The sequence below is a fragment of the Jaculus jaculus genome (genome assembly GCF_020740685.1).
Source record: "Jaculus jaculus isolate mJacJac1 chromosome Y unlocalized genomic scaffold, mJacJac1.mat.Y.cur SUPER_Y_unloc_2, whole genome shotgun sequence".
Classification (NCBI taxonomy): domain Eukaryota; kingdom Metazoa; phylum Chordata; class Mammalia; order Rodentia; family Dipodidae; genus Jaculus; species Jaculus jaculus.
In genome coordinates, this window is record NW_025423387.1 from 2,270,202 (window position 1) to 2,296,332 (window position 26,131).

The 26,131-nt window shown below is 39.6% G+C and overlaps 1 non-coding gene across 1 annotated transcript; it reads left to right on the forward strand.

Moving 5' to 3' along the window:
* The first annotated feature begins 2,992 nt into the window (after positions 1 to 2,992).
* LOC123457205 lies at positions 2,993 to 3,097 on the forward strand. Its single transcript, XR_006634941.1, has one exon. It is a non-coding gene; the product is annotated as a U6 spliceosomal RNA (small nuclear RNA).
* The last annotated feature ends 23,034 nt before the right edge of the window (positions 3,098 to 26,131 follow it).

A 26,131-nucleotide genomic window follows, 5' to 3' on the forward strand; every position in this document is an offset into this window, starting at 1 on the left:
TAGTGGATGAGTATAATTAGGAAATTACAAAAACAAAACTTTGTTAATAATATGAATGGGTGGTACTAATTCACATGAGTTTGCTTAGAATTGAGTATGAGATATGCCTCCATTTATTATCATGAGTATTGTTTGAGGAAAGTTTGTTTTTTTTTTTAACTTTTGTTTTCTGCTGTAATAAGGTAATACAATCCAAACCCAGGGAGGAAAAAAAAAGTTGCACTTTAAGTTGTTTTCTCAAAAATAAGGTCATCATGGGACTCAGACACTCCTCTCAGAAAGATATGCTTCAGTTCACACACAATCTGTCCCCCACCCCCAAGGTGAAGCATGCTGACCCAGATTCAAATGTATAGAAATCTGTGAATAATTTCCTATGAACTCTGTAAAGTAAAAGGAAGACAAGGCATAAAACTAAAACCGTCAGAGTGAGTTTTACTCTCAGCATATGAACTGTAGCATTTTTTTTTTATTTTTGGCTCATTCAGAGTTATGTTGTATATTAATTGATGTATTTCTTATAATTTTCCCATAGGCAAGATGGCGAGTGCCACCGATACAGACTCAAAGCATGGTATCTTATATATCCACAGGGCAGCAATTCTAGTAAGTATTAGATATTTTAGGGTGATGACATGAAACCAACTCCGCAGTTCATTCAACTTCATGGTCATGTTGTTTATCTGTTTCTCTGAGCCAGTATTCAACAGAAGCACGTTACCACATGAGAGTTTTGTTGTTTCTTACTCTTCCAGGTCATCCAGTTCACTTTATATGGGCTAAACCATCAAGTATTGCTGTTGATAATCTCATTGGCACATGGAAGTTTGATAACTCATATCACAGCTCCCCAAGTGTCTGGTTCCGTCACGTTGGTCATCACAAATGTGGGTATAATAAATCAAATCTGCTGGTATTGTCTTTCTATATAAGTCAGAATGCACATCTGTAATCTTGCACAAACCCTTACAGCACTTAATACAGTGTGTATAAAGGTAAAGGGTATTCACTCAAACTATAAAAAGGTATTTGGCTCTCAATTTCACATGAATGGATTTCTAAGAATAACAACAAATTCTGCTACTTCGTCCAAATCCTACTTTCAAAGTGCTCTGAAAAAAATGGATTGAATTTTACCCTTCCATTTTGGAGTACCCTTTCACAAGGTTCTCATTGTGGTATCATACAATTATTATCACAAAAGGTACAGACATTTATTATCAGATATATGAAACATATTAGAGCCCTTTGGAATCTACTATGACCTTATATTTTTAACTTTATAATGAATATTGACTTTGGCGTTTTAGCATCATACTGTTGTGGAAAATAGCACAAGACATTAAACCTAAGATTGTTCTCACTCCCAGTAGCAAAAGGACAATGCAAATCCTCATAATACAAACTCATACAGAGGCCCCAGGATTTATGATTTACATCACATTCTAAGGTTGTCACTATGAGATGTGATGTGATGAACACATCACAGTTTATGTCCTCCATGCTTCCAAGCTTTTGCATGTGCTTGCTTAGAATTTGTGGGAAATCTGTGGAATGAAATCCTAAGATCGTCATTATGGGATGTGATGTGATTAACACATGACAGTTTATGTCCTCCATGTTTTCAGGCTTTTGCATGTGCTTGATTAGAATTTGTGGGAAATCCTTGGACTTAATGAAATCACTGTAATTTTAATGAAAATTGAAAATATACCCTTAGATACTTTGATGATTACTAGAAAATATCAGGATTTGGAGTAAACACTGCACAACCACATTCTCTCCAACTGTGTCCTTCTTTCTTTTTCATTCTCAAATTAATGTATTAATAAGAAAATTAATTCATTAATGATTTTTTTTGGTTTTGTTTTTTTTGAGATAGGATCTCACTGACCCAGGCTGACCTGGAATTCACTGTAGTCTCAGGGTGGTCTTAAACCCACAGTAACCCACCTATCTCTGCCTTCATAGTGTAGGGATTAAAGGCATGCAACTCCATACCTCGCCAAATAAACAAATAAGTAAATAAATAAATAAATAAATAAATAAATAAATAAATAAATACACAAAAATATTTTCAAGTAGGGCTGGAGAGATTGCTTAACGGTTAAGGCACTTCCCTACAAAGCCTAAGGATCCACGTTTTATTGCCCATTGCCCACATAAATCCAGCCTCAGAGGTTAGGGGTTATATCTGGAGTTCACTTGCAAAAGCTGGAGGCACTGGAATCCCATTCTCAAACTCTCTCCCTCCCCTTTCATTCTTCTCTCTCTCTTTCACTCCATTTGTCTCAAATGCCTAAATAAAATTATTTTTAATGGTCCAATATACAGCCATGTTTTTCAAGTTAGGATGAATGTAAGTTTTTTTCAGACAAAGAAACCAAATATTTGCATTTTCCGAACATGTCTCCTATGTTGTCATCAAATCTTCATCTGCAAATTAAAATTTTAAAACATTAATATTGAAGCACATGATCTACTCACAGAATTACTAAATGACAAATGCAGCAAAGATATTCCAATAACTCCATCCCAACTTTTATTTATATCACTGAAAATCTTATGAACCATGCAGTTAAAACGTCTATTTTTAAAAATTTATTTGAGAACGAGAGGAAGAGAGAATATGGGCACTCCAATACTCTAGCCAGTGCAAACAAATTCCAGAAGCATGCCCCACCTTGTGCATTTGTGTTTTGTAGGTACTAGGGAATAGAATCTGGGTACACAGGTATTAAAGGAATGCTAAGCGGTCTCCTCATCCCAGAAGCTAGGTATTAAATAACCTTAAGTTGAATGTCATGCAGCCAACTTTAGGCTCCTATACCTGCAACTAATAACTGGGACTTAACTTCATACCAGCAATAAGTGAGTATAATTATAAAGTTTCATATTTTTGTATGTAGAATATCTGGGGTTTGCTGAATTAGAGACACTGTTTTAGTTTGGGATGAAGTAGTTGAAAATAGTATGACAAAAAGAAGATACTGTTCACTTCAGTAGTACATTTACTAAAGTTGGAATGATACAGATTAGATTAACATGGCCCCTGTTTAGGGATGGCAAACAAATTCTTGAAGTGCTCCACATTTTATTTATTTGAGACAGAAAGAAAGAGATAGTTGGCATCGTAGGGCCTCCATCACTGCAAACAAACTAGAGACATATTTGCCAGCTCATACATCTGGCTTATTTATGTCCTGGGGAATTGAAGTAGGTTCCTTTGGGTTATAGGCAAATATCTTAACCACTAAGCCATCTTTCCAACCCAAGTGTTCCATAGTTTAAATAATGAATACTTGGGCAACTCAAATAAGTAGAAGAAAAGGTATTGTCTCATCTTGAAAACATATTTCTTCTCAGTCCCAAAGGTGGTGTACTTCTCAGTGGATTTTGTCTCGATGAATTCTATGATATTAAAACTTAACTATTATTATAATGAAAGGGAAAGTGAGATGTGTTTCTAGTTTTGTGTAAGTATTCAATTTGATTCTGTGTTGGAGAAAATATGATGTTTTGTATTTTGAGAATGAGTATACATGTATTTTTTTTTTCACAATTTAAGCTGCTATAGGAACGTGTTCACATGTGTCTTAAAACTCTGCCATAACTTTACGAAAGTAGGTAATTCTCACTTTTTGTTGATACTTTTTGTTTGTTGTTGATGATAATAGAGAAAAAGAGGGAAAATAAGGATATAACAATAAATAGAAATGACTTGTAAAGAATTAGTGGTTCAGGGAACAAGGAGATATGAGCGGAGGGAGAGAAAGGGTGATGGGAGGATGGCAATATCAGGATATTGTGTATAGGCACAGGAATTGTCTGTAAAACATATACAAAAAACTATAGTAGGATTCATGTGCACCTTGGTGATTTCCTCTGCCATTTTTTTTCATAGAGAAAGTGCAGAGAGTAGATTCTACATCATATATTGAGATAAAATAGATATGCTCAGATCTATTCATCACAAAATTCCAATTGTACATTACAGAATTCCCTTCCTTTTGAAGTACAGATATGAGAGAGAAGAAATTACTTTCTTGTTGCTTTTCCAAAATGTAGAAAAATGAGATAATCCTGAATGTATGAATCAATCTCCCATTAAATTCCCTTGCTGGGTTGCATTACCAACATGAAGGGGGTAATGAACAGAAGGTGTGATGTGATGTACTAGTGGAAAATAAACCTTGATCAATTTATTTATTTATTTTTTACAAATTAGGATAGGTTTTGCATTCAGAAATGTCGCTAAAGACCATATATTTTGACTTCTATCTTATGAAATACAGCAAAATGCCACATTATAAGTGAAGAGACACAGGAAGAGTATGCCAAGCTGAGTGAGAAGAAAATTCCAAGTCAAAATATCCTGGATGTCACCAAGACAGGTGAATCACTCTTGTGCCAGCTAGGGAACACAAAGATTAATGTTTAAAGAAATCTCTGTCATCTTCTGAAAGCCATTTCTCATTCAAAATAGTGGTGATTAAAGATATCTTGGTTATTAGGTGAATGCAGTATCACTTTATCCTCTCGTTGTTGTATTTTACAGACACCTGTCCTAAATGGAGATATTGACTCTGTAAGTAGGAACATGGCCCTCATTACTCTTGAAATGTTCAACTTAAATACCATGTGAAGTCAATTCGAATCAGTAAAACAAAAATTATCCGTACAAAAGCATGAAATAAAGAATGTATTAATGCAATATTTTAAAGTCCCATAATATTCAATTAGTCCAGGGTAAATACTGAGTTTTTTTAACTGAAGCAAAAATTAATAAATTTAGTAAGAAAATGAAATCTGAAATATGATTGTTAAGCATTTGAATTCTTTTGGGAATGCTGAAATCACACGGACAGCATATCTACAATATCTCAATGAGACTCATTATTGCCATGTGTGGCCTGGATGTGCATCTAATTAGTGTGAGTTTGGGACATCACTATATACATGGGATCTCACACTTCTATCATGACAAGAAAAGTCATCTGAAGTAGTAGATACTGTAAAACATACCAGTATAAATATACTTGATATCCATAAATCAGTGTCCATTTATTTGAGTTGTTATTTGTGAGAATTTATTCATTCATTCATTCCCACCCCTTCAAGCAACATCCATATGATTTCCTTATACCCTGGCACTGATGATGTTTGCAATATCACCTCACACCCATATAAATAATGATCACTTATAATTCTGCAGGTTATAAGAAGATTCATGGTGCTTCTGCACCAACTGGTTGTCTGGAACCAGAATCAAAAAAAAAAAAAAAAAAAAACAGACCTGTAATCATATTTTATTCCTGATTGTACTCTCATCTTTATGAGTATTTCTGATTTTTCACCCACTCTGACATGTACATGTACTTCCCATTGCTTTGAATATGTTTGTCTGTGTGTGTGTGTGTGATCTTTAGTGTTACTACCCTCTCTGTGATTAAATGGCTTGGTTTCGCGCACCTGCCAATGTGTTCTGAATAAAGAAATCTAGTTTTGCAACTTAGATGTACAGGCCCCACCTTAGAGTCTTTGTCAGAATTTGAATATGTTTTTCTTTGCCTTCTTGTTTTGGAAATGTCATATTTGTTGGTGGAAAAGTAGGTGATAAAATCAAGTCAGTTTTGAAGTAGAAAAATATGGCGATTTTTGAATAAATAGTATTACCTGTGTTCTGTCACATTTTTCTATGAAAATAAAGAAGTGTGTGCATTATATGACAAAGAGGTTAATACTTAGCATGTTGCTGCATTCAAAAAAGATAACTGCCAGGTGTGGTGAACTTGAGAAGGCAGAGGTAGGATGATTGCCATGACTTCAAGGCCACCCTGAATTCCAGGTTAGACTGGGCTAAAGGGAGACCCTACCTCAAAAAAAAAAAAAAAAAAAAAAAAAAAAAAAAAACCTCAAAGCTGGAAGTGGTTTGCATGTCTCCAATCCCAGCACTTGGGAGGTAGAGACAGGAGATGATCATGAGTTCAAGGACAGTATTGCCTACATAGTGAATTCCAGGTCAGCTTGGGCTAGAGGTAATCAACCTCCAAAATCCAAGCAAAAACAAAACTAAAGATAACTCACCAAGGACGGTTGATTTCTTACTTCATATTTCACATATATTTAATTGATTTTCAAAAGCAGAATGGAAAACGTTCTTGAGATGTAAACAGAAGTGTCCAATATCTTCCCACCCATCATAAAATTAAGTATGTAGACATCTACATTGGTTTCTTCACATATCATGGTTATACAGAATTTTTTAAAGATTAAAATCACATTCAGTAAAAAATCTTATGACACAATGAACAATGCAGTTAAAAACGTTTTAAAGTTGATTTATGAAAACTGCTATTTTATACCCAACATAAAAATTTACCAAACAAGAATTAGGCCCAGGATATTTTTTTTAATGAAGTGTTTATTGAAGAAATAATCATTCTTTTTTAAAAAATATTTTTATTTATTAATTTGAGAGTGACAGACAGAGAGAGAAGGAGGGAGAGAGAGAGAGAGAGAGAGAGAGAGAGAGAGAGAGAGAGAGAGAATGGGCACACCAGGGTCCCGAGCCACTGCAAACTAACCCCAGATGTGTGAGTCCCCTCATACACCTGGCCAATGTGGGTCCTGGTGAATTGAGCCTTGAACCTGGGTCCGTAGGCTGCACAGACAATTTCTTAACCACTAAGCCATTGCTCCAACCTCAAATAAACATTCTTAAAAGTGTAGAAACCCAATAGATTCCATATTGTTCCTGGGCTGTAAAGAAAGAAAATGTATCTGTATGCATGTGTGTAAAAACCATGTGGCTCCACACATCCCAGTTTTCCCACTGCTAAGGTGCTGACAGAGGAGAAATTCCTGGGCTCAATAGACAGCCCGTCTATCTAATTGTATAATTCACTGTCACTAAAAGAAAACAAAACCCTATATTGCTGCTGAAAACACCACTAGTTTGCTCTATTGCATTTATATACACGAGGAAACAGTGCATGTATGCCAACCCACACAACAGGACACACAAATAAAAGTTCCATATAACAAGCTTCCCTAGCTATCCTAGCCAATGCTTCTGAAAAAGCTGGCAATGGACACAAATACAGTAGCTAGACAGACAAATAGATCAGTGCAGAAATTAACAAATGGTCCTAAATGTCAAGCCAAGCTTTATGCTCTTATAACATGCTCAAAACAAAAGAATGTCTAACCGTGAAAATAAGGAGACACAAATAAATGATATAATAAGAACTTCATTGTGATAAACATTGTGAAAACATGAGATCTTTATTAATATAAAAAGCCACATGCCAAACTGTTAGTCTTATAAGAACAATGATTTAATGAACACTATCAATAAATGCAAATGTCTTAAAATAGGTTATTAATGATAAGAATGAGGAAACTGTAGAGACTTTTTTAAAGTAAACAAGATTGAACTAGCTAAAGAAAATCCTTTTTGAAACAAAAACAAGAAAAAGTTTTCTTCACTGCTGAAACATAGAAAATTATTTCAAAAGAACATAATTTTGGGCTAGAGAGATGACTTAGTGGTTAAGGTGCTTCCTTGCAAGGCCTAGGGACACATGTTTGAATATCCAGATTCGATGACACCAGATGCAGAGTAACGCAAGCACAAAACGTTGATCATGTGCCAGGAAGGGGTGCAAGTCCCTAAAGTTTGTTCACAATGACTGAAATCCCTGAGACACTCATTGACCCATTCCCTCCTTCTCAGACACTCTTTGTGCTTATTTCTATCCCTCCCTCAAAAAAAGAACATATTTTCATAATTCACTCTAAAACATCAAAAAGATATAAACTGTGTAATAACCTTTAAATAAACAAGTTCACCATTATTATGACGCAATCATAAACAATAAGAACTATGACAAAAGACATTTGTATGTCAATAACTTTGATGAACATAAATGAATACAGAGTAAAACTCCTTGAATATCTTTAGCTGACTCAGAGTAGTAAGTGGAGTTTTTGATTCACTCAAAAATAGCCTTAGTAGATTTGAAGAGCAAGTGAATGATTGCCATTCATTTAGAAATGGACCTAGTAGTGTCTGAACAGTAAGTATTGGAGGTACCTGATGCACTTAATTGCCTTAACAAAAATCTTCAAATGCAAGTGTAGAAAGTACCCTCTTTGAGAAATAGACTTTGTAATTTCAGATATACAAGTGTAGAAATATTCCCGCTGAGAATTAAATATTTGTCTCTCTTTCTTTCTTTTTTTACCCAAGCTCAAAAGACTGGACGTTGTATAAGAGATAGCAAGCAAGAGAGAGAGATGGAGCGAGAGAGAGAGAGAGGGAGAGAGAGACAGAGAAAATTGGCACACTATGGCATGTGCCCCTTTGTAGGTATGAGCACATGCATCACCTTGTGTGCCTGGCTTATGTGGGACCTTAAAAAACCAAACGTTTTCTTAGGCTTTACAGGCAAACATCTCAACTGCTAAGCCATCGATTCAGTCTCAGAATTAGATTCATTTAGCCTCAACCAGCAAGCGCATATATAGTCTTCATTGAAAATGTGCAAAGTTCCTGTGAACAGAACATGAGAAAATTGTGGGATACACTTAAACATCCTAATATCGGAATCATTGGAATACCAGGAGAAGAATTTCCCAGACAAAAGGCATGGAGAACTTACTTAACACAATAATTGAAGAAAACTTCCCCCGTCTCTTAAAAGAAAGGCCCATCAAGATTGAAGAAGCAAACAGAACCCCTAACCAACTAGACCAAAGGAGAAACTCCGCAGACATATTATTGTTAAGACTCTAAACATTGACACCAAGGAAAAAATCCTAAAATCAGCTAGGGATAAACAGCACACCACTTTCAAAGGAAACCCCATCAGAATTACTTCAGACTTCTCAAAGGAAACCTTGAAAGCTAGAAGGGCCTGGAATAAAACTCTCCAAACATTAAGAAACTATGGCTTCCAACCCAAAATACTCTACCTGGAAAAAGTCTCCCTTATAATAGATGGTGAAAGGAAAACTTTCCATGACAAAACTCAGCTTTACAATTATATGAACACAAAACCAAACCTACAGAAAGTACTCCAGGAAATTCTCCACAGAGAAGAAACAAATAACCAAACACAAAGGCCTACCAGAAGCAGATCACAGCAAGCAAACCCAGAGTAGACAGAAAAAAAAAAATTACATTCCATGGAAATGCCAATACACCTCTACCACCACAACATGGCAGGGATCAATCAAATCTCACAGTCATCACCCTAAATATTAATGGCCTTAATTCACCCATCAAGAGACACAAGCTAACAGGGTGGATCAAAAAATTAGACCTCTCAATCTGCTGCCTTCAAGAAATCCACCTTACCACTAAACTCAGAAACCACCTCAGGGCAAAAGGGTGGAAAACAACATTCCAAGCAAATGGGAATATGAAACAAGCAGGTGTAGCTATATTAATATCAGATAAAATTGACTTCAAACGAAAAACAATCCAAAAAAGACAAAGAAGGCTACTTCATACTTATCAAGGGAACAATCCATCAAGAGGATATTGCAATCATAAATCTGTATGCACCAAACACAGGGGCACCACAGCTCATAAAACGAAACCTAATAATAAAACAGAAATAACCACCAAAACATCATAGCTGGGGAATTTAACACACTATTATCAGTAATAGACAGATCATCCAAACCGAAACTCAACAGGGAAGTAAGAGAGCTCAACAAAACAATAGAGCACATAGACCTAACAGACATATGCAGAACTTTCCATCCCAAATCCACAGACTACATATTCTTCTCAGCAGTCCATGTAACATTCTCTAAAACAGACCATGTACTGGGTCACAAAGACAGCCTCCACATATTTAGAGAAATCAACATAACTCCCTGCATGATGTCAGATCACAATGCTATATTCCTAGAAATCAACAACAACAACAACAACAAAAAAAAACCAACAAGAACCTGAACGACAACTGGAAACTGAATAGGTCACTCTTAAACAATAAATGGATAGTGGATGAAATAAAAAATGAAATTGCAAAATTCCTGGAATTGAATGACAATGAGAACACATCAAACCAAACCTTATGGGACACAATGAAGGCAGTCCTCAGGGGAAAATTCATAGTACTCAATGCATTCATAAAAAAGACAGAAAGGTCCCAAATCAATAGCCTAACCATCCACCTAAAGGCATTGGGAAAACAAGAAAAATCCAACCCAAAGAGCTCCAGAAGGAAAGAAATAATTAAAATCAGAGCAGAAATTAATGAATTGGAAACCAAGGAAACAATTAAGGCAGTTGACAAATCAGGGAGCTGGTTCTTTGAAAAAATAAACAAGATTGACAAACCTCTGGCCAACTTCATCAAGCAAAAAAAGGAGAGACTCCAAATTAACAAAATTCAAAATGAAAGGGGAGAGATCACAACAGACATCAGTGAAATCAGCAAAATCATCAGGACTTATTTCAAAATCCTGTACTCCACAAAACTGGAAAATGTGGAGGAGATGGATAAATTCCTGGATGCATATCATCTACCAAAGCTAAAATCAGAAAAGATCAACCACCTCAATGAACCCATCATCACACTCATGGAGATTGAAAAAGTAATAAAAAACCTCCCGAAAAAGAAGAGTCCAGGACCAGATGGATTCCCAGCTGAATTTTATCAAACCTTCATGGAAGAACTCAAACCAATCTTCCTAAAACTGTGCCACACAATTGAAGAACAGGGAAAACTACCCAACTCCTCCTATGAAGCTAGTATCACCCTAATCCCAAAACCAGGCAGAGATGCCACAGGAAAATAAATACCAGCCTATTTCCCTAATGAACATAGATGCAAACATCCTGAACATAATACTCACAAACCAAATCCAACAACACATCAAAAGCATTATCCACCTTGACCATGTAAGATTTATCCCAGGAACACAAGGGTGGTTCAACATACGAAAATATGTCAATGTAATATACCACATAAACAAGCTTAAACACAAAAACCACATGATCATTTCGAAAGATGCAGAAAAGACCTTTGACAAGATACAACATCACTTCATGATCAAAACATTGGAGAGAGTCGGCATGGCCGGTTCACATCTTACCATAACAAAGGCAGTATACAAAGCTCCAAAGGTCCAAATAATACTTAATGGAGAGAGACTGGAGGAATTCCCATTGAAATCAGGAACAAGACAGGGATGTCCTCTCTCACCTCTGCTTTTCAATATAGTTCTGGAAGTCCTAGCACAAGCAATAAGGCAGGAGAAGGAAATAAAAGGGATACAATTGGGAAAGGAAGAAGTTAAGCTACCTCTATTCACTGATGACATGATTGTATATGTAATAGACCCAGGAGAATCCATCCCCAAACTCCTGAAGGTGATTAACTCCTATAGCAAAGTAGCAGGATACAAAATCAATGCACAAAATTCGGTAGCATTTCTGTATGCAAATAACAAAGACACAGAAAAAGAAATACAGGACATATTCCCATTTTCAATAGCAACATAAAAAATAAAATAACTTGGTATAATGTTAACCAAGGAAGTAAAAGATTTATACAACGAAAATATAAAACCTCTCAAAAAAGAAATGGAGGAGGACTTGAAAAGATGGAAAGACCTCCCATGCTCCTGGATAGGCAGCATTAACATTGTGAAGATAACAATCCTACCAAAGGCAATGTATAGATTTAACGCAATTCCAATTAAAGTCCCTACAGTGTTCTTCACAGAGATAGAAAAAATGATCTCAAATTTCTTATGGAAAGGCAGAAGTCCTCGCATATCCAAACATATCCTCAGCAAAAGAAATACCTCTGGTGGCATCACCGTACCTGACATAATGCTATATTACAAAGCCATAGTAATAAAAACAGAATGGTACTGGCATAAAATCTGGAGTGTATACCAACGGAATAGACATGAGGACCCGGATTTTGGGCCAAGCAACTATAGCTACTTGATATTCGACAAAGGCCCAAACAATATAGACTGGAAAAAAGATAGCATCTTCAACAAATGGTGCTGGACAAACTGGATAACAACATGCAGGAAACTAAAACTTGATCCACACATTTCACCATGCACTACACTCAAATACAAATGGATCAAAGACCTCAACATAAGACCAGAAACTCGAAAACTACTGGAAGAAAATTTATGAAGTACATTCCATGATATAGGAATGGAAAAAGACTTCCTGAATAAAACCCCGGTTGCTCAAGTTCTTAAACAGTCACTCAACCATTGTGATCATATGAAGCTGAAGAGTTCTTTACAGACAAGCATATAATAAGCAAAGCCAATAGAATACCCACAGAATGGGAGAAAATATTTGCAGGTTATCCAACTGATAGAGGCCTTATATCTAGAATTTACAAAGAATTCAAAAGTCTAATCAAAAGGAAGACAAAAACCCCACTCACAAAATGGGGCACAGTGTTAATCAGGCAATTCACAGAGGAAGAGATACAAATGGCAAACACACACCTAAGAAAATGTTCATCATCCCTAATCATCAGAGAAATGCAAATTAAAACAACTATGAGATCCCACCTTACCCCAATAAGGATAGCCAACATCAAAAGGTCAAATGAAATTAAATGCTGGTGAGGATGTGGATAAGCAGGGACACTCATTCACTGTTGGTGGGAATGCAGGATGGTACAACCACTTTGGAAAGCAATATGGAGACTCCTGAAAAAGCTGACTATAGAAATACCAACAGATCCAGTTTTACCATTACTGGCATCTACCCTAAAACCTTCAAACCAAAAGCCAGAGAGATTTGCTCAACCATGTTTATATCAGCTCAATTCATAATAGCTAAAAGCTGGAATCAACCCAGATGTCCATCATTAGAAGAATGGATAACTAAGATGTGGTATATCTACACAATGGAATTCTATACAGCAGTAAGAAAAAACGACATAAAGAAATTTGAGGAAAAATGGTTGAACCTGGAACAGATCATTCTCAGCGAACTTACCCAATCACAGAAAAAAAATTGCCATATATTTCACTCATCTGCAACACCTAATCTGAATCTGCCCAAGATGCCTTACATACCCAGCAAGCACCTCATGGACTAGACTATATGATGGATGGGAGGGCAGGGAGGTAATCAAATGGTGGAAAACAGTAATCTGGACCCAAATGGCAATGGTACCATAAAATTCTACTTCTTAAAGACAGACTAAATGGCTGAAGCTTCACTAGACCCTTACAGGAAACACATGAACCACAAGACAGTGGAGAGGGTTGGATCAAAACTGACCTAAATCTCCTACATCTTCCCTCTCTCCCTCTCCCCTCTATCTCTCTCCCATCTAACTCTTGTATATTAGTTATGTTTGTCCTCAATTTCTTAGTGGACACTGACCTGAAACCCCCACTTCCAGCTTGGGCCTACCATCCACAATGAGTTTTTTTTTTGTTTTTTTTTTTAAATTTTTTTTTATTTATTCGAGAGCGACAGACACAGAGAGAAAGGCAGATAGAGGGAGAGAGAGAGAATGGGCGCGCCAGGGCTTCCAGCCTCTGCAAACGAACTCCAGACGCGTGCGCCCCTTGTGCATCTGGCTAACGTGGGACCTGGGGAACCGAGCCTCGAACCGGGGTCCTTAGGCTTCACAGGCAAGCGCTTAACCGCTAAGCCATCTCTCCAGCCCCACAATGAGTTTTTGATCAGAGAAACCTACAAGGTTTCCCAAAACAATGACAGACTTCTGTCAGAGTACTTGATGACCCACCAAAGGCCAGTGGTAAGACCCTATTGCTGAAGACTCCATACGCAGCTGACCCGTAAAATGGAAGGACATGGCTGGAAGCTAGGAGAAAGTCAGTCCACAGACAGTCAGAGTGTCTAGTGCCAGAAGGTGCTACGTAGGCCACTGGGGGAAATGACCAAGATCTGTCCAAGCAAAACATTGTTTAACCTAATGAGCAATAAATAACCGGATGTGATGCCCACAGAAATGCAATAGGGGTACACAGCCATGGTGAGGAATCAATTGCTCTTGATTTGTCTAACTGATCCACTCAGTGGTACTAGACCCATAGCTGGAGCTGGGAAACAAGTCAGAACTATACCCAAACACAAGCCCACTCTACAATATCAAGCTACCATCAATCATGGGGTATAAGAGGGCCTACACCTATCATACTGTCTATCATAAAAGTAAGGGTTATCTCAATTTTCCGGGTGCTAACTTACTCACTGTTGGACAATCTGCTTCTCTTTTCCAGATAGATGCAGATCCTAAGAAGAGAGCTGCCCCAACATACCTCAAAAGGGGCCCAACTTAAACTAAGGACAACTGGCAAAATAAGCAAGGGTGATGTTTTCCTGTGAACCGGATACCAGCACAAAGGGGAAGGAGACTCAACACAGAGAAAAATCAACTCCTACCAAATCAGAGAGCCAAAGCCTGAGAGGCCCCCAACACCTCAGCAGTGAAGCAGACCAAAAATGAACCCAACATGGCTCAGGGAAATTTTGTGGAAGAGGGGGCAGAAAACATTTCAGAGTCACATGTTGGGTCATGATTTGCAGAGAAATTTATCAATCCAATAACTGGGGGCTAACTCCACAATGCACGACCCACTTTCATTAACAAGTAGGGTCTAATGGGAGGGGGTAGATCACAGATGAGCTTAAATAATGGTACCAAACTGCCTGTATTTACTGAAAAGAAAACTAATAAATTAAATTAAAAAAAAAAAGTAAAGTGTACTCAGTGCTGCGACCACGTACCTGACAAGAAGCAGCTTAAGGAAGGAAAGGGAGTGTCTTCACTTACACTTCCAGAGGTAGAGGATCTAGTGTCAGAGAAGGCATGGAGACAGGAGAGGGAAGCCAACTTGTTTCCAAGCAAGTAGAGAGCAAACAGGAAGTGGGGCAGGGATATGAAACCTGTAAGCCTCAAAGAAACTCTTACAGCTGAGCAGTCTATGCATGCTTCCATCCCACTTGGACACTGTAGTATGTAGGGTGGAAAGAATGTTGAAGCACCCTAATTTCCTAAATATATGGTACATGGTAAGGGTGGGGAATGAGTAACTTACTATATAGTAGATTGCAGACATAATAAAGTACAAAATAATTAACTTGATTTTTGTGTTTTTTTTTTTAAATTAATTTTTTTATTAACAACTTTCATGTTTGTAAAAAAAAAATACCCCATGGTAATACCCTCCCTCCCCCACTTACCTCTTTGAAACTCCACTCTCCATCATACCCTCTCCTCATCTCAATCAGTCTCTCTTTTACTTTTGATGTCTTGATCTTTTCCTCCTCTTATGATGGTCTTATGCAGGTAGTGTCAAGCACTGTGAGGCTGTTGATACCCAGGCCATTTTATTTCTGGAGGGAGCATGTTGTAATTAAATTAAATTTCAAAAATATTTTATTTACTTCTTTTGAGAATGGGAAAGATAGATAAATAGATAGGCATATATGTAGATAGATGGGGGGGGGGGGAGAATAGGCCACTAGGGCTCCTAACCACTGCAAATGAACTCCAGACCCATGCTTCACATTGTGCATCTGGCTTTATAGAAATGAAAACTTTATAGTGTCCTATTCTTCAAAGTCTGCTTCATTCCCCCCTGGATTAACAAATTGCCACCCTACCTGGTATTGTGGAGTATAACAAAGGCAGCAAAGAGAGGGCCATTGAGTTTGCAACGTGATCTTGTGTTTTAGAAATATCCATGAGCAGTGTTGCCTGCATGGAGACCTCATGGGGCCATGAGGATGAGCCATGGATTGCAGTGGAGACCCAGTGGAGGTGCTGGGAACATGAGATGTCTGCTAAGGGAAGCTGCCCACCCCAATGAAGTTTCCCAGGACTGTAAGTAGCCTAGCTGGAGGGGTGGAATTTGAATGCCAGAGAGTTGTTGCTGGTGGAAATTATTGTACTTGTTCTGAGCTCTGCTGGTGGGCAGATAGTGCTGAGGAGGGACCAGGCCTGATGGTTCCTCCCAAGGGATTGAGGAAGAAGATTGAAGTCAGATGACCCAGAATCTTTCCTAGTCACCAGAGAAAAACTGAGTCAGGAGTCTTGTGGAAGCAAGAACTCACAGGAAGTTGCTTTCTTGTTGTAAGCAGTTACCTATATAATGTTGGGGACCAAGCCAGGGATTTTAGGATGGGGGGGCAGAGAGTTAAGGGCCACTAGTAAATTGGCTATTGAAATGGCAATTCCAACTTCTATGTGCAGGTGGGAGGCAAGAAGCCATTAGGCATCTTGCTGAGTCGTAGCTGGCCAGAGACAGCTTGCCAAACTTTAGCTAGGCTCAGGAAGTTCTACTAGGCCTTATGCCTGAGCCTTTCAGGGCCCAACATCTCCCCCTTTTGTTTTTGTAAGAGCATTAGTCACCATGGCCCCTGTCTTAGGTTGTCCCCCTCTGGAGACCTTACCTGTCATTGGGAACCAGGTGTTTAGCTCAGAGCATTAGTCACCATGACCCCTGTCTTAAGTTGTCCCCCTCTGGGGATCTTAGCCAAGCACATCAGTCCATTACAAATTTAACCTTGATTAAACTCTCTGGACCTGGGTACCAGGACACAGGCAGCCCTTATGCGAGTAGACCAGTTCCAACAAAGTCCCCTGCAGTCTTTCCTTCCCCTTAGAAAGCTCATAAGCCAAGCCTCAAAGTTTAATGCTGTCTTCCCTTAGCATTCTCAGATTCTCATCAGAATAGCCCATAAAACTTGGCTTACCACTCCAGAAGACACCTTCAGTTGCAAGCACCAAGTCTGTGCCTAGTCCTCCAAAACAAAGGTTCCAAAAGATCAACATCCACATAGTCAGGTTCATCTCAGTCCACTTATCAGATAGCTTCTGGTTCACTGAGATAAACATCCTAACCAGGCACAGTTATGGAGGAATGGATATTTATTGAAGCTCACAGATCCAGAGGAAGTTCCATAATGGCAGAAAAAGCTGGCCTGCCTTCACAGGCCCAAGAAGAGAGAGAGAGAGAAGCACAAGCCTTCAGAAATACAAAAGCCACTGGCAAACTGAAAGTGAAAGGAAAGAGAAAGGGAACGAAGAAATGTTGACAAGCAAGCACAGGTTATAGAAGCAAAGTTTAGCACATTAAATATGAAGATTGCCTTATAACTCTGAGGGTACACTCACCTGCACATGTACACTCATTACCTCCTCAATGAATGCCTCCCAAGGGGCACTAGTCTGCTGGGTTCCCAGAGCCTCATGTTAGGCTCCAGATGCTGAGCTCCTCCAGCAGGCAGGTAGTGCTGTGTAAGGACCAGGCCCACTGGTTCCTCCCAAGGGATTGATGAAGAGGGTGGAGGTCAGACGACCCAGAATCTCTCCTAGTCACCCGAGAAAAACCACATTGAGTAGGGAGTCTTGTGGAAGCAGGAACTCACAGGAACTCGCTTTATTATTATAAGCAGTTGCCTATATAATGTTGGGGACAAAGGTGGGGACTTTAGGACTGGGGAGTGGGGAGAGGTAAGGGCCAATAGTAAACTGTAACTATTGAAATGGTAATTCCAACTCCTATGCGGAGGTGCCAGGCCAGAAGCCATTACACATCTTGCTGCGGCCTAGCTGGCTAGAGACAGCTCACCAAACTTTAGCTAGGCTCAGAAACTTCCACTAGGACTCAAGCCTGGGCCTTTCAGGTCCCAACAGACTTGGAGATTTGTCACTGGCTCAAGTTGTTGGACTTGAAACTACAGAATTTGATGTTTGCCCTGGTTCTTTTAAATCTTGTTTTGGCTGAATGTTTCTTTGCTATGCCCAGTGACATCTTTTGCAGTGTAAATGTGTATTCTGTGCCATTATGGGTTTTGGGGAGATGTCTTTTTGGTATTATGGCTCAGTTAAAAGACCTTGGATCATGGAGATGTTTGAACATCATTGGGATTGATTAAAGTTGGAATGAATGCATTGAATTTTAAATCATGTATGGTTATCAGTTTATGGGGGCCAGGGGTGGAAATGTGGTGGTTTGACTCAGGTGTCCCCTATAATCTTAGGTGTTCTGAATGCTACATTCCCCGGTGATGGAAATTTGGGAATTAACAGTTCCTGGAGGGCGTGTATTGTTGGGGGTGGGCTTATGGGCTTTATAGCCAACATCCCGCTTGGCAGTGTTTGGCACACTCTTCTGTTGCTATAGTCCACCTTATGTGGGTCAGGGGGTGATGTCCACCTTCTGCTCATGCCATCTTTTCCTCTGCCATTGTGGACCTATCCCTTGAGCATTCAAGCCAAAATAAACCTCTTTTTTTCCACAAGCCACCCTTGGTTAGGTGATTTCTACAAGCAATGTTATCGTGACTGCAATAAGCAACATTGAAAAAATTTGTTTCCCAGCCTGATGTCACAGGTCTGAAATCCCAAATTCTTTACATGTTGAGGCAGGACGCTTACAAATTCAAGGACAGCCTGGGTCATTTTGTGAAACTTCATGGTGTTTTTAAATCAGTTGTCCCTCCTGAGCTCATGTGATTTTTTTTTTTTTTTTTCGAGGTAGGGTCTCACACTAGCCCAGGCCAACTTGGAACTCACTGTGTAGTCTGAGGTTGGCCTCAAACTCACAGCAACCCTCCTATCTCTGAATACCGATTATTAGGATTAAAGGCATGCATCTCCACACCCAGCTAATTCACATGATTTTTAATGCAAAGTTTGGAAGTGGAGCCTTGTTGCAGGAGGTGTGTTGCTGGAGGTGGGCTTAGGTGTATTATAGCCAGCTTTTCCTTGCCAGAATTTGGCTCACTTGGCTGCTGCTGGTTTCAAACTCCTGTGGCAAAGATGATATCATCCAGGTTCTGCTCATGCCACACTTTCCTCTCCTATCATGGAGCTTCACTTTGAGACCTTAAGCCAAAAGAAATCTTTTCCACCCCTGTTCTGCTTTTAGTAAGGTGCTTTGTCCTAGCAATGAGATGGTTACTACAGTACTGAATCTCAAAATTTAAGAAGTACATGATAAGGGGGTGGGGATATAACTCAGCAAGAGGGCATTGGCCTAGCATGCACTAGATTCAATTCATACCACAAAGATAAAGTGAGATGAAATGAGAAGGAGGTAAGAGGGAATGAGGAAATGGAAATAAAATGAAAAATGGAAGGAAAGGGATGGGAGGAGTGAGATAGGAAATCCACCCATGTGTCCATCACTAGAAGAATGGATATCTAAGATGTGGTATATCTACACAATGGAATTCTATACATCAGTAAGAAAAAAATGCTACAATGAAATTTGATGAAAAATGGTTGAACCTGAAACAGATCATTCTCAGAGAACTTGCCCAATCACACATAGAAAATCACTGCATAGTCTCACTCATCTACAGCACCTAACATGAATCTACCCAAGATGCCTTACATACCCAGCAAGCATCTTAAGGACTAGTAATAGGAGGGGTGGGGAGGGAGGGAAGGGCAACAGAGGGCACGGGGGACACAAATCTTGACCCAAATGGCAATGGTACCATAAAGTTCTACATCCTAAAAGGCAGACCAAATGCTTGAACATTCACCAGGCCCTTAGAGGGAATACCTCAGCCACAAGGCACTGTAGAGGGTATAATGAAGACTTACCTTAATCTTCTACCACTTCTCTCTCTCTCTCTCTTCTGTCTAACGTTTTTTTTTTTGTTCTTTTTTTGCATATAGTTTTATTTATAATCTCTCCACTATTACATGAGTATACGGCTTTTTTTTTTTTTTTTTGGAGGGAAGGAGTGGTTCAGGGTAGAGTCGCTGTAGTTCTAGGCTGACCTCGAACTCATGGTAATCCTCCAACCTCTCCCTCCTGAGTGCTGGGATTAATGGTGTGCATGGGCCAGCTGCTGCTTCTGCTTCTGCTTCTTCTTCTTCCTGTAGAAAATGCTCCCAACGACTGAAGGAAGTGGGCAGAATCAGGGATGGGCCAAGGCATTCAGGATTCATCTTGAGGCCATTTTGGACTTACAGTGGTAAAACAGACTCCTGCCCCGCCGCCCCAGCCTACCATTGTTGCCATTAGCATGGGCACCAGCAAAGCCCAGGGAAGACAAGTGATTCCTGAAAGGGTCAGTAGAAGGGCACCCACTTCTCTACTAAGTGGAATTAGTCCAGATTAGAGCATGTGCTCCCAAAGCCATGTGTCATAAAGGCTGGGCAAATAAGCACTTTTTCCTTGCTGAGGGCAAAGATGAAGGGGACAGGGAAGTGACCAGAAAGGTAATCATATGCTAAAAGCAAACAGAAAAAGGCAGTGACATCGCCTTTTACCTTACTCAGTGATTTCTCAGAGATATGTTACATTGGAAATGAGAAATTCCAAGTAAGAAAAGTCACTAAGTTGGCTCCAACGAGGTGTGGGCTAATTGGTAGCTTTTGATTGGCCCAAGATTATGGGTAAGGCTCCTCACCTATGTCTTATTATGCTAGGCCCTCTGGAGGCTTCTCCTGGCTGGGATTTCATACCCATGGGGAATGGAGAGAGTTCCGTACAAGGAGCCAAGCTTCGGAGCTGGTAGCTACATGTGAGATCTGTCTTTAACCACAATCATCATCACAACCTTGCCAAGGTTGCGTGAGCCCCACGAATCTCAATTTCCCCATCTGTCAATCGAGATGACACTTGCCTCAAATGAATGAGTGACAGTATTTGCAAACTGACTGCTGGCTACTCAGCAAGCGCTCTCAGCTCTCATTCCTGCTACCAGCTTACCCACGAGAGGGGGAAAGGTAACAGTTCACACTGGCTCTTCCAGCTCCTTGAAAATTGCATATAGTTTCCCAACATGAACATCTCAGCGTTCTCCTCTGTGGCCCATTGATAAGTAGGGTTCTGCTGTTATGCCATTGAGCCAATGCACAATGGCTGTATAAAGTGTGCTTCGATCCTTGAGGGACTTTTATAACTCCCGGCTCTTTACATGGTTCTTTGAGGAAATAAGCCCATTTCCAGGTTTCAGCAGCAGCTATGAAAGCTTGATGTGGTTTCCTGATGTGACTTCTCTAAACCACCATGATGTACAAGGTCCTTGTTGCAGTCAGATTCTCATTGCTGGCAGAAATCACCTGACCAAGAGCAGGTGAGTCCTGGGGAATCGAACTTGGGTCCTTTGCAGGCAAGCACTTTAACCACTAAGCCATCTCTCCAGCCCACACACTTCCTCTTGTGTGTGTGTGCTCTTCTCTCTAACTTTTTTATGATAGTTGTCTTTTTCTTTCTCTTCTTAGTGGGCACTGACCTGTGACTCCTAGTACCATCATGTGGCTATCATCCACAATGAGCTTTTGATCAGAGAGACCTACAACGTTTCCTAAAAGAAAGACAGATTTCTGTCAGAGTACTTGATGACCCACCAAAGGTTAGTGGTAAGACCCTACTGCTGAAAACACTGTATGCGGTTGACACCTAAAGTGGAATGACATGACTGGAAGCTGGAAGAGAGTCAGTCCCCAGACAGTCAGCGCATCTAGTGCCAGAAGGTGCTACATGGGCGCCTGGGGGAAAATGACCAATATCTGTCCAAGCAACTAGTGGTCTAACCTACTTAGCAGCAAATAACCTGTAATGATGCTCACACAAGTGCAATAGTGGCGCACAGCCATGGTGGGAAACCAACTGCTATTGATTCAGCTAACTGATCCCCTCAGTGATACAGTACCCATAGCTGGAGCTGGGAAACAAGTCAGAACCTTATCCAAACATAAGCCCACTCTCCATTATCAAGCTACCATCAATCATGGGCTACAAGAGGTCCTACACCTATTAAATTCTCTATTTTAAAAAAAAAAAGTAAGGGTTACCCCATTTGTCTGGTGCTAACTTTACTCTCCAGTGGAGAATCTGCTTCTCTTTTTCAGATATATGTAGATCCTAAGGAGAGAACCAGCCCATCATATCTCAAAAGGGCCCCAGCTGAAACTAAGAAGAATTGGCGAAACAAGCAATGGTGCTGGTTTCTTGGTGAATTGGGTACCAGCACAAGGGGGAAGGAGACCAACACAGAGAAAAATCAACTCCTACCAAACCAGAGAGCCAGAGCCTCAGAGGCCCCCAACACCTCATCACTGAAGCAGACCAAAAATGACCCCAACATGGCTCAGGGAAATTTTATGGAAGAGGGGGCAGAAAGAATGTCAGAGCCACATGTTGGGTCATGATATGCAGACATTTATCCTACTCATAATGGTGGGCTAACTCCATAATGCATGACCCAATACCTCAACAAGGAGGGGCCAATAGGGAGGTGGTAGGTCACAGATGAGCCTAATAATGGTACCAACTTGATTGTATTCACTGAGTTCAAAACTAATTAAATAAATAAATAAATTATAATTAAAAATAAAACAAAAGCCTGGAAAGATAAAGGAAAAAGTATAGGGAAATAAATATGCATCCTTATAAAATAGCTTTCACATAAACTGACATTATAGCAGTGTTAATGAAATTTTAATTAGCCAAATTACAAAGTAAATGTAATAATATTTATCTTTTACAGTATTTTAATAAAGATTTTTGATATTTTCATTCTTAATTTTCTAGTAAAACTTTTCTCAAGTATCCTCGCTTTATAATTTATGTTAAAATTGACAATAAATTTACTCTGCTGTGACCACATCTGTTTAGATAGCTTTTCCTTGCTAGGGTGAACATCCATCCAGACAGAATTTATGGGGGGAAGGGTTTATTTCATGTTCACAATAAAATCCAAGGGGACACCATCAGTGACAGAAGAAGCTTGCTCCCTTTCATGGCACCAAGCAGAAAGAAACAGCAACAGCAAGGAAGCAAGCAAGAACTGCCACAGCACAAAGTGTTCTCCATACACTTTTGGGCTGGAATTCAGATCCACCCCTAAACACACCTTAGGGCTTGACATTAAGGTCCATCTCCAGTGACATGTCCCCCTCACCTCTCAGCAAGGATCTGCCTGCTAGGGGCTCAAGCAGGATGTTTAATTTAAAAATGTCTGAGGAGCCGGGTGTGGTGGTGCATGCCTTCAATCTCAGCAATCTGGGGGCAGAGATAGGAGGATCACCATGAGTTTGAGGCCACCTTGAGACTCCATAGTGAATTCTAGGTCAGCCTGAGATAGAGTGAGACCCTACCTTGAACCCCCCCCCCAAAAAAAAATGGCTGTGTCTATGGGGTTGGGGCAGCGGCTCAGTGGTTAAAGGGACTTGCTGACAAAGGCACCCTGGGTTCAATTCCCCAATACACATGTCAAGCCAGATACAGAAGGTGGCACATATGTCTGGAATGCATTTGTAGGGGTAAGAGGCCTTGACATGACAATTCTCTCTTTCCTCACAAATAAGTGAATACAGTGTTCTCTTAAAGTCATGCATGTATTGTTTCACTTATGACATGTTGGCACATGTTGCAAAGGTAGCAGTCTTCATCAGCCTCCAAAACTTTCCTTTGCAAGCACACATACATTTTACATACACTATACTTGATCTAAATGTATTATGATTGCACATCAACCTCAACATAAACAAAAAAACACCCTAAAATAAACCAAATTTGCAATGTTAGCACATGAAAAGAATGACATATGCCAGAGGAATTTCAATAATTTTTGAATTTGAAGAAATAACTGTAAGTTAAGTCATTTTATGAGAAGATTTTGGGCACATACTATAGAATGAATAAAAATCAAAAGCATTAGGATAAGTAAAACAAAAGCCCACAACAAGAGATCATGTCCTTGTGTTTGCTCGCAAGTATCTTTAAACACTAAGACATCTTCCCAGTCTGTATCCTGGCTTTGAATTCTCACTGTTGAGTACAACCAAAGATCATGCGCCAGATAGAACAGTTCTCATAAGAGGACTGAAAAGTGGAAAGAGACAAGCACACTGGAGCAAACCTCAGGTCTTCAGGTTGACATAGTGATCATTTCTGTTACTTTTGTGTTTTTGTCTTTGTTCCTGCTTTATAAAAACTATGTATACTAGACATTGTTCACCTGACATATAGAGTATTAAACATGCACAGAGGCAAAGGAGGTTTAGGAATTTTTTTAAATGTCATGATTATACCTAGAGCTCTGTATGCTAATTAAAATATAAAATCAATATTGATTTTTCAGCTAAAATGTTGCAAGTATATTTGCAAAGGAATTACAGCCCACTGCAACCAAATATCATGAACAAATAACCAACAAAATCCATGGCCCACACAAAGTGAAAGTGGAGACTGCCAGTTTTGCACTCTTCTCTGTGATGGCAACTGGAGACCTTGCCCACTCAACAAAAGGTCCAACACATTTCAGATGCAGCAGTAGAAAAGGGGAATAATTTAAGCTTGTTCCAGGTCAGCCTGGGCAAGAGTGAGACCCTATGTTGAACAAAGCACCCAGGCATGGTGGCACATACCTTTAATCCCAACACTGGTAGGCAGAGGTAGGAGGATCCTCATGAGTTCAAGGCCACACTGAGATGACATAGTGATTTCCAGGTCATCCTGGCCTAGAGTGAGACCCCATCTCAAAAAGCCAAACCAAACCACACAAACAAACAAATGAACAATATATATATATATATATATATATATATATATATATATATATATATATATATATATATATATATATGTATGTATAATATTATATATTATATATGCCACTTCCTAAGAAATGAAGTGGTGTAGAAGTAAGATTGTCAGTTTCTGAAGGTACCAGGCATGAATTATTTCACATCCAAATTGTAATGGTGATGCTGTGAGTATTATGCCTGTAGGTAGTTAAAACATTCTCTTTAGATTTTAAATGAAAAAAATGTGGCTGAGTCAAAAGTTGATCAATGTTAGAACCTTGTATTGCGCAGAATCAGGAAAATGTTGCTTTTTCAGGGAGAGTGTGGTTCCATACAGTGAGACTTCCAGTCAACATTATGGGTTTTGTTGTTGTTTGGTTGGTTGTTTTGTTTGTTTTGTTTTCTGAGGCTGGGCCTCTGTAGCCCAGTCTGGCTGGGAATTTACTATGTAGTTTCAGGCTGGCCTCAAACTCACACAGTGATCCTCCTGCTTCTGACTCCCAGTTGCTCGGATTAAAAGCATGCACTGCCACACTCAACTTCAACATTCTGAACGAACCTTCCCAGTACCAGCGATTATGATGAGGACAGTTCTGTGTGAGCACAGACACATAAAAGAGCAGTTTGTTAACTGAAAAATATGCTCTTTGTTCACTAGACATTAAGTGGATTCCATGAGTGTTTGCGACTAGATAGGGGCCACAGAAACATGATATATCTCCAATAAATCAATACATCCTTCATGTTGTAATGTCTGTGAGAATTTAATGGGTGGAGGAGCCAAGTGAGGCTTTATTTCTTAGGACATTCTGTCTCAGACACAATCAGACACAATCTCATTTACTTGTCTGTGCAGGAAACATCACAGAAACAAAATCACCCAGCACAGAGCTATTTTGGAGCAAGATTCCACGAAAAGAAACTGATTATGACACACAAAGGTAGGGCTGGAATGGGCTACTTCATTTACTCAGTTCTTCTGTTACTTGCCTTCATTTGGGGGTACATTTCCTCTATTGAGACTGCTTTAAATGGTTTTAGGATGTGGGGTGCCATAATGAGATGGTTATGGTAATGGACAGTGATTAAGATGTTGAAGATGGGGCTGTGGACATAGTTCACTTGGTAGAGTGCTTGCCTAGTATGTACAAAGCTCTGGTTTCCACACCCAGCATTGGACAAAACCTCTCCTGTGGATGTACACCTGTAATCCTAGCGTGAGTTAGTTCAGGTCCAGCCTGGATTACTGAGATACTGTGTACCATAAAGAAAAATGAGGGGATGGAGAGATGTCTCAGTGCTTAAAGGCACTTGGTTGCAAAGCTTGATGGCCTGGGTTTGATTTTCCCAGTACCCATGTAAAGCCAGATACATAAAGGTGGAACATGGGCCTGGCATTCCTTTGCAGTGGCATCAGGCCCTGGCACACCCACCTCATTTACGAGCTCCAGCTCTCTCTCTCTCTCTCTCCATCTCTCCCTCTTTCCTTTAAAAAAAAACAAACAAACAGTATTTTAAAAAGATAGATGAAATTGTCCTCTAGTGAAGTCAAGCATAAATGACCATATGATGCAATCTTGTTT